This window comes from Felis catus, chromosome E2, assembly GCF_018350175.1.
Source record: "Felis catus isolate Fca126 chromosome E2, F.catus_Fca126_mat1.0, whole genome shotgun sequence".
Taxonomy (NCBI): Eukaryota; Metazoa; Chordata; class Mammalia; order Carnivora; family Felidae; genus Felis; species Felis catus.
In genome coordinates, this window is record NC_058382.1 from 27,417,437 (window position 1) to 27,430,307 (window position 12,871).

At 47.8% G+C, this 12,871-nt stretch overlaps 1 long non-coding RNA gene across 1 annotated transcript in view; it reads right to left on the reverse strand.

The window, feature by feature from the left end:
* LOC109494841 overlaps positions 1-12,862 on the reverse strand; it is a 29,222-nt gene extending 16,360 nt beyond the window's left edge. The window contains exon 1 of the long non-coding RNA XR_002149934.2: positions 12,777-12,862. This is a non-coding gene — a long non-coding RNA (uncharacterized LOC109494841). The remainder of the gene's footprint in view (positions 1-12,776) is intronic.
* Positions 12,863-12,871: the final 9 nt, after the last annotated feature.

Genomic DNA, 12,871 nt, shown 5'->3' on the forward strand with positions numbered 1-12,871 from the left:
ACCTTGAATTCTTTACACTGTCCCTATCCTACTGACCATGGGACCCAGCCTGGGGGATGTTAGAAGTTAACAGGCCTGCTCAAGGTCACCTAGGAGATTATTGGTGAGCCAGGAAGTCAAAAGCCGAGGCCCTGGCTCCCAGCTGAGGACTTCGTTCCATGCAGCTCTTCCTGCCTACTCATTCCCAAGGTGCTTCCGGGCAGCTCTGTGAACACCACTGTCCTTTTGGAGCCAGCTGTTCCTCAGTGGACCCAGCCCTAGCCCACCTCTCCTATTATGGGGACCCCCCCTACAGCTACAACTCTCTGCTCCCCTTTCAGAGAAATTTCTAGGCAGGGGCAGGATCATGGGGCCAATAGGGTAGGCAAAGGGGCCAAATCCATTTTCACACTCCCTAGCTATGACCATGGCTGCTACCTTTCCCCCAACATCCATCCCCCCTCCTGCCCAGGAACAGAACCCAATCTTAGCTGGACACAGGCTGACTAGAATAAAGCTTGCATTTCCTAGCTTCCCTTGCTAGCTGGGTGTGCCCACAGACTTTAGATGTGGACACACTAAACCCTACACCTGGAAGCCAAAGCCAGTCTATGGTATTTTTGTTATAGCGGCCAGAGCTAAGACAAGGTACTTATTTGTATTATCTGGTGAGTGGCCAATCTGTTAAAACCAAGAGTCCCCCCGAAATCAATGATCATCTCCAAGCTCCAGATATTTATTTCTTTTCCAGCAATTCTGGCTGAGATATTGGGTTCCTCACACTTTGCTATAGGGAATGTGACCTGAATGTTGTCTATTCAGAGCACAGCTGTGGGGACCAGCCACAGTGGATGAGAACCTGCCCCCATCCTCCTCAGCTCTCCCCACTCCCAGTCCCCACCCTGGGGCTTCCTCGGCCAGTCAGATACTTCTGCTGACTGCATAGCACATCTCTCCAGGCTGGGGAGAAGGGACCAGGCACTGGGAAAGGCTCTCAAAGTGGCCCCTTTGGCAAGAACACAGACACATGTCTCAGCCCCAAGGGTGGAGGCCGGGAGAAAGCAGAGGAGGAGGCTGGATGGTTAGAAGGCCGACAGGCAACTTCCTCCTAAGTCACGACCAGAGATAAAAGTGGTCGTGAATAGCTTCTCCAAGCACTTCCCAGTCTCTAAAGCACTTTTCCTTCCATTATGCTCCTTATTCCCAGTGGGGAAACAGAGGTTCAGAGAAGGCAGAGAGCTTGCCCAAGGTGACACAACAGTCAGAGATACTGCGTTGACCCACCTTAAACATTCCTCAGAATTTGGAGAACATTCCAGACACTTGAGCCCTTAGCAGTGGGCTTGGGGGCACATAAAGGGACATTCACCTGCTGACTGTTTCTGAGCCTTGGCCTGGCCTTTAGGGAAGGACCTACAGATGTGGGGGTGGAGGGAAGGCATCTTCCTGGGGGTCCGACCTGGCCTCCCCTCACAGGTGTGAACCACAACATGCCTTTCTCAGAAACCTTGGGTTTATTCACTCGGTGCCCCCTCCCCTCTCTTTTTTTTTTTTAATTTTTATTTTTGAGAGAGAGAGAGAGGGAGTGGGACAGGAGCAGAGAGAGAGGGAGTCAGAGAATGTGAAGCAGGCTCCACGCTATCAGCACAGAGCCCAACGTGGGGCTTGAACCCAGGAACCATGGCCTGATTTTGGCCTGAACCAAAATCAGATGCTCAACCAGCTGAGCCACCCAGGAGCCCTCCTCCCCTCTTCTGATACTAGCACCCCAATAGTGCTTTGGAGAGCCATCCCTCCTCACAGGATACAGTCTGAGTCCTTAGTCAAGGGTCCCACCCGGCTTCTTGGCAGAGGGGTGACTGTATAATGGTGGCCCAGACAGCCAACTCTGTTTCCCCTGGAATCTCAGACACACAGATGGCAAGGCCCCAGCAGGCAGACAGCATGGGGGTCTGCCTCCATCTCGGGCTCCCCAAGACTTAATTTTCCACCTTTTCCTCCTACACCAAGAGCTACTCCAGATCCTTCCACTATATGCCTGCCTCATTCAGGTTAGCCAGAGGCACTTGTTGGGGCTCCCAACTGAGATGCCTGCCTGATTACCCAGCCGGGCCCAGCAAAGGGAGACTCCCAGGGGTCTCTGTCCAGCAGGAACTGCCCCCCTACCTCAGGGCAAGTCTCTCCCTGTGCAGACCACTCCCCAGCCCCTATTGTGTTTTCTGCAATTTCCGATTGATTACTTTCATAGAGTCCTGGATGCAGGTCTATTTCTGGGAACCCGGCCTCCCCTTCACAGGCCTTATGATGTCCGGCCAGGTGGCAGCACAGCAGGCCTGAGGCAGGTGAGGTCTCCCACCTTGCACCAGGGAGAAATGACACCACCTATGAGCCCTCGCTGCCCTGCTGCTGGGCATGTTACTCATGTCAGCTCACTCCAGCCTCCTCCACTTTGTGCCTGCTGCACAGGCTCCCCTAGCCCCTTCCCATCATAGGACCCCTCCCAGAGCCACACAAGACTCGCTGCTCTTGTCCACCCTTTGGGTGTGAGTTCCAGCAACGCCTTCTCAGTGAGGGCCTCCAGGACCCCGGAGAGATGGAACTGTACCGAGCCACCCCCGGGGCTGCTTGAAAACCACCACCAGAGACAGATGCAGGTGGAAGGTGTCACCCTGCAGGCTGTGCTCTGGAATCAGAGTGGAAGGAGGAGGACAGTAGAGAAAGCAGCTGTGGGGACCTTGGGCAGCATGGACGTAAGGAGAGAGAATCTGGAACAGACTGCGGGGGACATGAAAGCCAGGTGAGGATGTGGGAGATGCTCCTGTGGGGTAACTGGGCACCCGGAGACAACATTAAAGAGGGCGAAGTCCCCGGTACTTGCAGTCCCATAGGGTCACCCTAATGGGCAGGGTCAGAATCAAGAGCCAGGGCTGGACCCAGGAGCACGACAGAGAGAGTAAAGTGGCAGCTCCTGGGGTGCCAGCTCAGGGCTCTTCAGGGAGACGCATGGAGCTGTTCTTCAGAGCTCCACTTACACAGAGTGCAATTTCAGTGCAGTTTCGCCTGTCTTTCCATGCCTCCCCCAGCCTCCCGCCCCGAGGCCTCCCCAAGCTTCTTCTAGGGGCAGTGGGGGAGAGGGAGTTCCTGCCACAGTGGAGCCAGACTCACTTCTCAGGGTATCGGCCCTTGTATCTTTCCCAGAGGAAACAGCCCTCTTCTTTGTAAGTTAATAATTTAGTATTAATAGTGTTAATATTTTTCATGTGCTAATTGTCTTAGGGAAACTTCACATGGATGAATCCTGGCTGGTAGGAGTGGGGGGGAGGGGGCGGGTAGGTATGGTTATTAATCCCAGATTTTACAGGGAAGGACACTGGGGCAGAGAGATTGAAATTCGTGTCCATGGTCACATGGGCCTTAAAGCGGCAGAGCCATGACTTAACAGCAGTCAGGCTCTACCGTGCACCTAACCAGGCACCACGCTCCCTGAAATGAAGGGGGCTTGCATCCTCCCCCCTGCCACTGAGGTATCCCAGGCCCCTGCCCAGTCCCTGTGTCTGGCCCCCTCCCTGCCTTCCCAAGGTCCCATCAACCCCCCCACCAAGTGGCTCCCATTCCTGACAGCCTCCCCTCCCTTCCTTCCAGCCCCACCCGACACCCAGGCCCCCCATCCCCCGCCCCACAGTGGTTTCCCCATCTTCACCCTCCCACCCGCGTCCCCTTTCAACTGTTTCTCCTAGAAGCTTCAAGCAGGAGAGACAGCTGGGGATCTGCTCTGCAACCTGCTTGGGATGGCCACACTGGGGCCACCCAGGCCTCCTGCTGCCACCGCCGCCCAAAGGCAGACATTCGGAGCTTCTCAGCTGACTCCAGCAGAGAATTCGCCGCACCATCACCGACTGCCATCATGCTGTGATTAGTTAATCACTAAGTGCATGGGGCTTTTAATTAACTGCCAGCCCTGCTCGGGCGGGCAGCTGTTCCACGAACCACATCAGCTCACGGCTCCCCCCAGTCCAAGCTGATGGAGCACTTCAATCATGCACTTGATGCTTGGATATTTGGATGCTGCGGAGATGCGGCTGCCCCTTCTGCAACCAGAGGGGGACAGAGCTGCCAGCCACAGGAAGGAGAAAAGAAGGTGACCGTCAGTTGGGGGTGGGGGTGACCTCAGGTGTGTAAGTGTGAAAGGGGAAGTCTGCACAAGATCTGTGAGTATGCAGATGTAGCTGTGGTGTTTATGTCAAAAGTAACTCAACTCAAATAAGTATAGGGAACAAAAGACAAAAACCTATAGGTGCCACATAACCAGAGAGTATGAGACTTCAGGGATGGCTGGATCCAGGAGTACGAATGAAGTTGCCAGGGCAGATGGAGCCTGAACTATCAGTACAGGAGCACTTGCATCCCAGGTGAGTCAACTGAATACAGGGAGCTTATGTGAGGCATGAATAAGATAGCAAGGTTGTTGCTCCAAACAGGGATGTCCCCTGCTCCTCTCTGATTCAGTTATTCCCTCTCACCTCTGGGCCTCCAACTAATTCTGGCCCCATTTCGATTACAGCCTTATTACATTTAATTGTAACCATTTGTTCACATGGCTGTGTTGCCCAGTAGACCAAGATTCCCCAACGTTAGCACTAGTGACCGTTGGGGTTGGACAATCCTTCAGGGGCTGTCTTGTGCACTGTAGGACGTTTGGCTGTGCACGTGACAGAGGGTGACCAGTGTGGATGTGTCCCCATCTCAAGGGGGAAGATGCTTACCTTGTCATACCACATCCTTCAGTTATTAAACAGATCAGAAATCTGAATTTTTTTATGACATGGCCTGACTTCTAAAACACTTAGCAGGCTGAATAAAATACATCTGTGGGCCAAATATCACTGGCACTACTTTGCAACCCTTCATTGAGTCCTATTCGCTGTAAGACGAAAGAGGTCAAACGGCAAACCCAAGGTCACAGAGCCAAAAGAAGGAGAGCTGCATGGGCCTCGTACCTGGGCCTCTGGCTCCCTGACCAGCCAAGTCTTCCTAGCTCCATGCTGCTCCGTGTTTTACCTCACCCTCAGAGCCATCCAGCCCTGAGGACTGGCCCCTGGAAGGCCCTGGCAGCCTCCTTGGGGCCCCGCTGAGCAAAGGAAGGACACTCTCAGGACGAAGGAGACTGCAGGGCCGTGAATATGCAAATCACAGCCCACTCCACAGTACATCCATCCTGCAGCCTAATTGAGACATTTGCTTGGAGTGTCCTGGAAAACTAGGGCAGATGTGGTGTTCTGAGAATCAGAGCCACCCTCCTCGGACACCCTGCTGAGACTGGGGACCTATGGCTGTGCTCTGGAACTTGGTTGGGCCAGCCACAGTAAAGCAGTTCTTGCTAATAAGATTATATATATATTTTAAATGGCCCTTGAGTATTGCAATGATACTGGGTATTAAAATGCCAGAAAGGAGGGCAAAGTAAAAAAGACAGCCCATCACTACATAAACCGTGCAGCACCAGGTGGAAAAATCCGCTGATTTCATCCCCATATATCCCCACCCCCAGCCTAAGCCAGAGAGGTTGGAGGTATGTTCACACTTTTCTTGACACTGGAGGCTTCCTCAATTTGCAATTCATTTCAATAGGTACCACTTGGTGGTGGTGGGGAAAACACTGTCCGCAAGGCTTCATTTCTTTCTTGCAACGCAATTCAGGCCCTACTCTGGACTTGGCATCCCAGCTTGTCAGCAACCGTGGTCTATTCGATGCTGCCTGTACATATGCATGGTGTCTTCCCGGGTCTCTCTGGCTCAGCGTGCCCACTCTCCTCCCCGCCCGCCCCCATTTCTGCTCACATCACTCAGAGGTACCTGGCTGGTTGGAAGCATTCAAGAGCTGCTTGTTGAATGAATGAATGAGCTTTCTAAAGCAGCAAAACATTTCACCGCCTTCATTCTCTGGCTCTGTTCCCTGTCCCTGTGCCTCCCTTCTTTAGACACAGATTATTTCCTCCTCCCTGTACACCTTCATACTTTGGTAGGTGCCGTTACCTCCAAAGAGAATGTAATTCTCCTCTTGTCGAAGCCTCTGATTCCTTCAAGACCCAGCTTGACTTCTTTCTCGGTGGAGTCTTCTCTGATGGCCTCCCCACCCCCCCATGGCCAGGAGACTTCACCATGCCCTCCATCACTATTATATGTTACCATCTCCCCTGTATTAGCTATTTGTATCACCTGAAAGATTTTTATTGCAAGTAAGAGGAAACACAACTCCAGCTCATTAAAAGTCTGAAAAGTTCAGGGGCGCCTGAGTGTCTCAGTCGGTTAAGCATCAGACTCTTGATATCGGCTCAGGTCATGAGATTGAGCCCCGAGTTGGGCTCTGCACTGAGGGTGGAGCCTACTTGGGATTCTCTCTCCCTCTCTGCCCCTCCCCCCACTCACACACACACACACACACACACTCAATAAATAAATAAATAAATAAATAAATAAATAAATTGTTTAAGTCTGGGGGTGCCCAGGTGGCTCAGTCAGTTAAGCTTCCAACTTCAGCTCAGGTCATGATCTCATGGTGCATGAGTTCAAGCCCCGCATCAGGCTCTGTGCTGACCGCTCAGAGCCTGGAGCCTGCTGTCTCCTCTCTCTGCCCCTTGCCCATTTGCACTCTGTCTCTTTCTCTCTCAAAAATAAATAAACATAAAAAATAATTTAAGTCTGAAAATCTCAGACACTGGCTCAGTTTTTCAGTGAGACTCTTGACTCTTTGAATGGTGTTTTGTCTTCACTGTAGCTTCCCTCCCTCACCAGACCAAAATGACCACCACCATTCCAGGCTTCACATCCATACACCCCACCATTCACAGAGGAGTCTTCTTCACATTCCTAATGAAGCTCCCAATTCTATGCTGAGTGGGCCCTTCTTGCATCAATCACTCTAGCCTGGGGAACTCAGGGTATTGATTGGCTTATACCAACCTGATCCCGTCCCTCAAATTGGAGTGGTGTTTGTTCACCCAAACTACAAGGGGGAGCAGTGGAGGGGGCAGTGGGAGACAAAACCAAGCTCACAAGGCTTTGCAAGTGTCTCCCCTAGGAAACAATAAGCTCCATGAGAGCAGGAACTGACTATACTTAATTTTTTTAATGTATATTTATTTTTGAGAGAGAAAGAGCATGAGCAGGGAAGGGGCAGAGAGAGAGTGGGACAGAGGATCTGAAGCAGACTCTGCATGGACAGTGGCAAGCCTGATGTGGGGCTCAAACTCACAAACTATGAGATCATGACCTGAGCTGAAGTCAGATGCTCAACTGACTGAGCCTCCCAGGTGCCCCAGATTTCTACACCCCCCCCTCCCTCACTGCCCAGGACAGTGCTTGGCACCAGAGACACACCCATAAATGCTCCTTGATTTGAATTATCTCCTGTCCCATGAGATGATCCTCTGGGTCCTGGGTCTCCTAACCTCTGGTCTCTTTTAAGATGGCTGTAGCCGAAAGAGAATGCTAATACTCATGTTCACAAACATAGAGTTCTGGCAACCCAATTTCCACCCCAGAACAGGTCTTCTAGAAACATGTGGACACTGATTTCTACTGCAGATTTGGGGATGAGAAACCTGGGGTGAAGAGGCCCGCATGTGTTGTCCTGTCCATTCACTCTCTCACTCATTCAATTACCTACTCACTGTATCAATGCCTATTAATCATTGCCTCCCACCCCACACACACAGCCCCTGCTCAATGGGGACTGTACACGGCCTCCACCCAACTACCCTTGATTGATTACAATCGATTTTTTCATTATTTCATTAGAGAGATTGCAACATTCCCTGAGAGGCATTTGAAAAACTTGGAGGATTTCCTTCTATTTTACTTGTGACCAAGTATTAAAATATTGAGATGTGGCACACCTGGGTGGCTTAGTTGGTTGAGCATCTGACTCCTGGTTTCAGCCCAGGTCATGATCTCACAGTTTGTGAGTTCAAGCCCCGTTTTGGGCTCTGAGCTGATAGCACAGCCATCTCTTTCTGCCCCTCTGTTTCTGCCCCTCTTCTGCTCCCACTCTCTGTCTCTCAAAATAAATAAATAAACTTTAAAAAATAAAATAAAATATTGACATAGACCCAAAGGGAGACTGTATACATTTGAAAAAATTTCTCCCTTATATTAGTTTGGAGGACTAGTATGTGTACGCAAATAGGCTAAATTATATATGAGTTTTATGTTAACACAGTAAAGGGGGTCTTACAAAATGTATTATATAAAAGGTGTATTGGCAGGGGACTTCCACCTACGGCTGAGGAGGGACATAGCAAATCCTCTCCCCTAAAAGCAATTACAAAGCTGGACAAAATTGATCAAAACAACCACGTAGCACTCCGGACATCATACCACAATTGGAGCAGTATTTGTGCTTGCAGACCAGAAAGTTGGGCAATAACCGTGAACATCTGTGGCATTCCTGCCCGAAGCCGCTCCCGGCCCCTCCTCCCAGCTACAAGCACAGAGGTCCCACCAGTGTGGGGCAGTTTCTCTGCTTTGGCTAAAAGGGAATCACTGGATTGGGGGCAGTAAGCGGCACCCACCCTTGGCAGCCTTGTAGGCTTCAGGGAAAATCTCCAAGGCAGAAAAGCACAAGAGCCACCAGCTCCACCAGACCGAGGCTGCCGGTTGTGCTTGGGACAAACATAGTCCTGGCTAAAGCTGCGTGCACGCAGTGTGCAAACCACAGAAGGCCCAAGCCAGCCACACGCTCCTGGCTAACCCCTAGGTTGTGCGTGTGTGCAAAGATGAGAAAGAGTCCAGCAGAAAGTAAACGACAGAAAACACATGAAAATGGCCTGAGTTTTGAGTGGGTTCCTGTTATCAGCTGCTTCTAAAATGGCTCCCTGTGATCCTCACCTCCTCGGATTAGTACCCTGTGTAATCCTCCCTTTGGGTGAGGCCAGCACATAGTGACCTGCTTCTAATAAACAGAACTCAGCAGAAGTGATGGGTGTCACTTCCGAGGCTAGGTTTTAAAAAAATGACTTCCGCCTTGCTCTCATTCTCTCTCTGGTTCTTCTGCCTTGCTGCCCTGATGAAGTGAGCTGCCATGTTGTGAGCATCCCTATGGAGAGTCACATGTCACAAGAGACTGAAGGTGGCCTTCTGCCAATGGCCAGCAAAGGAAGAACTCAGGTCAATGAGCTGCAAGGAACCCAGTCCTGCCAAGAACCAGATCAGGAACTTGGAGGTAGAGCCTCCCCCAGTTAGTCCTTCAGATGGTCCACCATAACCTGGCTCACACCTGATTTTAGCCTGAGTCAGAGGACCCAACCAAGGTACACCCAGAATCCTGACCCACAGGAGCTCTTCAATAATAAACTGTGCAAAAATAAACAATAATGCAGTACTAAGAGAGCTGACACAGCCCCCCTGTCCACACACAGATTCCTCAACAGAGGACAGATTGCTTACTGGCTGGAGGTATTCGAGCACAATCTCTCTGCAGACAGATATGCAGATATGCAGACACAGAAGCAATCAGGAAGCTAGGCTTAAATATGAAAACAAAAATACAAAAAAATTAATCAGAAACTTCAGGGACTTCACACCATCAGGAAGACAGGATTCCCAGATTCCCAGACAGGGATTGTCTGATTCACAGAGCCTAGCTAAGTTATTAAACAGATAAATGGGGGCACCTGGGTGGCGCAGTCAGTTAAGCGTCCGACTTCAGCCAGGTCACGATCTCACGGTCCGTGAGTTCGAGCCCCGCGTCAGGCTCTGGGCTGATGGCTCAGAGCCTGGAGCCTGTTTCCGATTCTGTGTCTCCCTCTCTCTCTGCCCCTCCCCCGTGCATGCTCTGTCTCTCTCTGTCCCCAAAAAACTAAATAAACGTTGAAAAAAAAATGTAAAAAAAATAAACAGATAAATAAATGGGAAAAAAAGCAACAATAAACTTGGCAGGAATCAGAATCAAAAGTTGCTACAATTTTTCTTAATGTCCAGTTTTCAGTAAAAAATTACAAGATATACAAAGAAACAGGAAAGTGTGACACATACCCAGGAAAACATCTGTCAATAAACACTGTCTCTGAGTGTTTGCAGATGTTGAATTTAGCAAAGACCTCAAATAGCTACTACAAATACGGCAAAGAATTAAAACAAATCATGTTTAAAATTTTAAATGAAAGTATGACAACAATGAATCAACATAAATTCTAAATAAGGAGACAGAGATTATTTTTTAAAAGATAAGTGAAATTTAATAGAAGAATTTTGCAACAAAGGAATATTATATCAAGACACTCTTATAATTTTTAAATGACCCAACTGAAGACAGCTAAGTATATTTTTTATTTTTTATTTTATTTTTTCTAACAAAATAACAGTTACTTTAATTTTGTAGAAATGCTAATTTTATCTGTGCAATTTATACAAGTGTGTTGTTTTGTTTATTTTTTTGTTTTCAACATTTACTTATTTACTGTTTTAATATAATTTATTATCAAATTGGTTAACATACAGTGTGTAAAGTGTGCTCTTGGTTTTTGGGTTGGTTTTTTGGGGGAGAGGGGAAAATGGGTGATGGGCATTGAGGAGGGCATTGTTGGGATGAGCACTGGATGTTGTATGTAAGCGATGAACCATGGGAATCTACCCCAAAAGTTATTTATTTAAAAAGGAAAATTCTGGGGTTGAAAGTACAATTGAAATGAAAATATACTATAAAGACTCAACGAAAGATTATATACGGACAAGGAAAGAATTAGCAAACTTGGAGATAGATTGATAGAAATTATCCAATCTAAGGATCAGGGGGAAAAAAATGATGGAAGAAAAATGAACAAAACTTTGGAGCACAGTGGTACAACATTAAGCATGTCAGCAGATGCATGATGAGACTCCCAGACATAGAAAGAGAAAGGAACAGAAAAACATTATGGAAAAAATGGCCAAGATATTCCAGAATCTGATGAAAAACAATTAAATACATTATTCCAAAAGTTCAAGAAGCTTCAAGGAGGATAAATACAAAGAGATCTACACCCAGACACATCATAGCAAACATTTAAAAGACAAAAACAGGGGCTCCTGGGTGGCTTAGCTGGTTAACGTGTTGGACTTCAGCTCAGGTCATGATCTCACAATTCATAAGTTTGAGCCCCACATTGAGCCCTGTGTAGGGCTCTGTGCTGACAGCTCAGAGCCTGGACCCCACTTCAGATACTGTGTTTCCCCCTCTCTCTGCCCCTCCCCTGTTCACACTCTGTTTCTCTTTCAAAAGTAAAGAAACATTAAAAAAATTTTTAAAGACAAAACCAGAGAGAAAAAATCATCAAAATAATAATAATAATAATAATAATAATAAGACTCATATGTGCAGGGGAGCAATGATGTGATTACCAGATGATTTCCCATATAAAACAGTGGAAAGCAAAAGGCAGTGAAATGGCATATACAAAATCCTGGGGGGAAAACTGTTAACCAAGAATTCTATTATCCAGCAAATGTTTCTCCAAAAATGAAAGTAAAATAAAGACGTTTCCACATACACAAAGACTAATAGAATTCATTGCTAAAATCCTGCAAATATATTTGTAAAATGAATGAAGCCAGATATGAAAAACTATGTAATATGATTCCATTGATATAAAACTCTAACAGACAAAACAAACCTATGAAATTAGAAGTTAGAATAGTGTTTACCCTCAGAGGGAGACCCTGACCAGCAAGAGCTGCAAGGAGGAATTCTGGGGAAATTGTTATGCAGATGTCTTCATTTGTGATTCTGGCACATTTCTTTTCTTCTTTCTTTCTTTCTTTCTTTCTTTCTTTCTTTCTTTCTTTCTTTCTTCTTTCTTTCTCTTTTAATTAGATTTCTTTTTTTAATGTTCTTTTTTAAGTTTATTTATTTTGAGAGAGAGAGAGAGAGAGTAAGCGAGGGAGGGAGGGGGCAGAGAGACAAGGGAAGAGAGAGAATCCCAAGCAAGCTCCACACTGTCAGTGCAGAGTCTGATGCGGGGCTCAAACTTATAAACTGTGAGATCATGACCTGAGCTGAACTCAGAATCAAATGCTTAACTGACTGAGCCACCCGGATGCCCCTGGCACATTTCTTTATACACAGCTTCCTTCAACAAAAGTTTGGTAACACAAAAAAGGAAGCTTGATTGTGTCAGTCCCTCCCCTCTTTCTGAATCGCTTGTTTTCCTCTTCCTTGCGAGTCTGAGCAAACCTGTGACTTCTAAGGTCCTGTCTGGTCTGGCCTTAGCCCACCTCTCCAGCATCATTTCTCACTACCTGGTACTCTAGCCTTTGTGCTTCTGTTATACTTCAAGTCTGCTGTGCTTCCATCCTGCCACAGGGCCTTTGTACATGCTCATCCCTCTGGTCCAGAGCCCCATTGAGACCTATTTACCCTTTAGCTCCATGCTTGAGTGAGTCGCGACCCTCCCACGACCCATCCAAATCTAGTTCTTTCACAGCATTGTATTTCTTGCCTTCAGAGCCCTCATTTTTATTTGCCCTTATGGACTCATAGAACAATTATTTGCTGCTTTGTCTTTCCCACTGGCCCATATGTTTTAGGAGGTCTGGCTATGTCATTTTGTACTGTATCCCCAGCACCGTGCCTGGCACCTAGTAGGCATCTGATAGCTATCTGTTCAATGAACATAAAAGTAACTGAGGCTATAAAAAATCTTCATTCTAATTAGAGTACATTGTGGAAAGCCTGGATACCAAACTAAGGAATATAGATTTTTTTTTTGTAGGCTACAGGGAGCCATTGAAGTTTTGTGAGAAAGGGAGGTATGTGAACTGACCTTTAAGATCTTCAGGGCAGTGGAGGAGGAGAGGCTGTGGCAGAGTCCAGATAAGGGACAGTGCCTGTGGAGAGGCAATGACCGTGTGTGGAAGC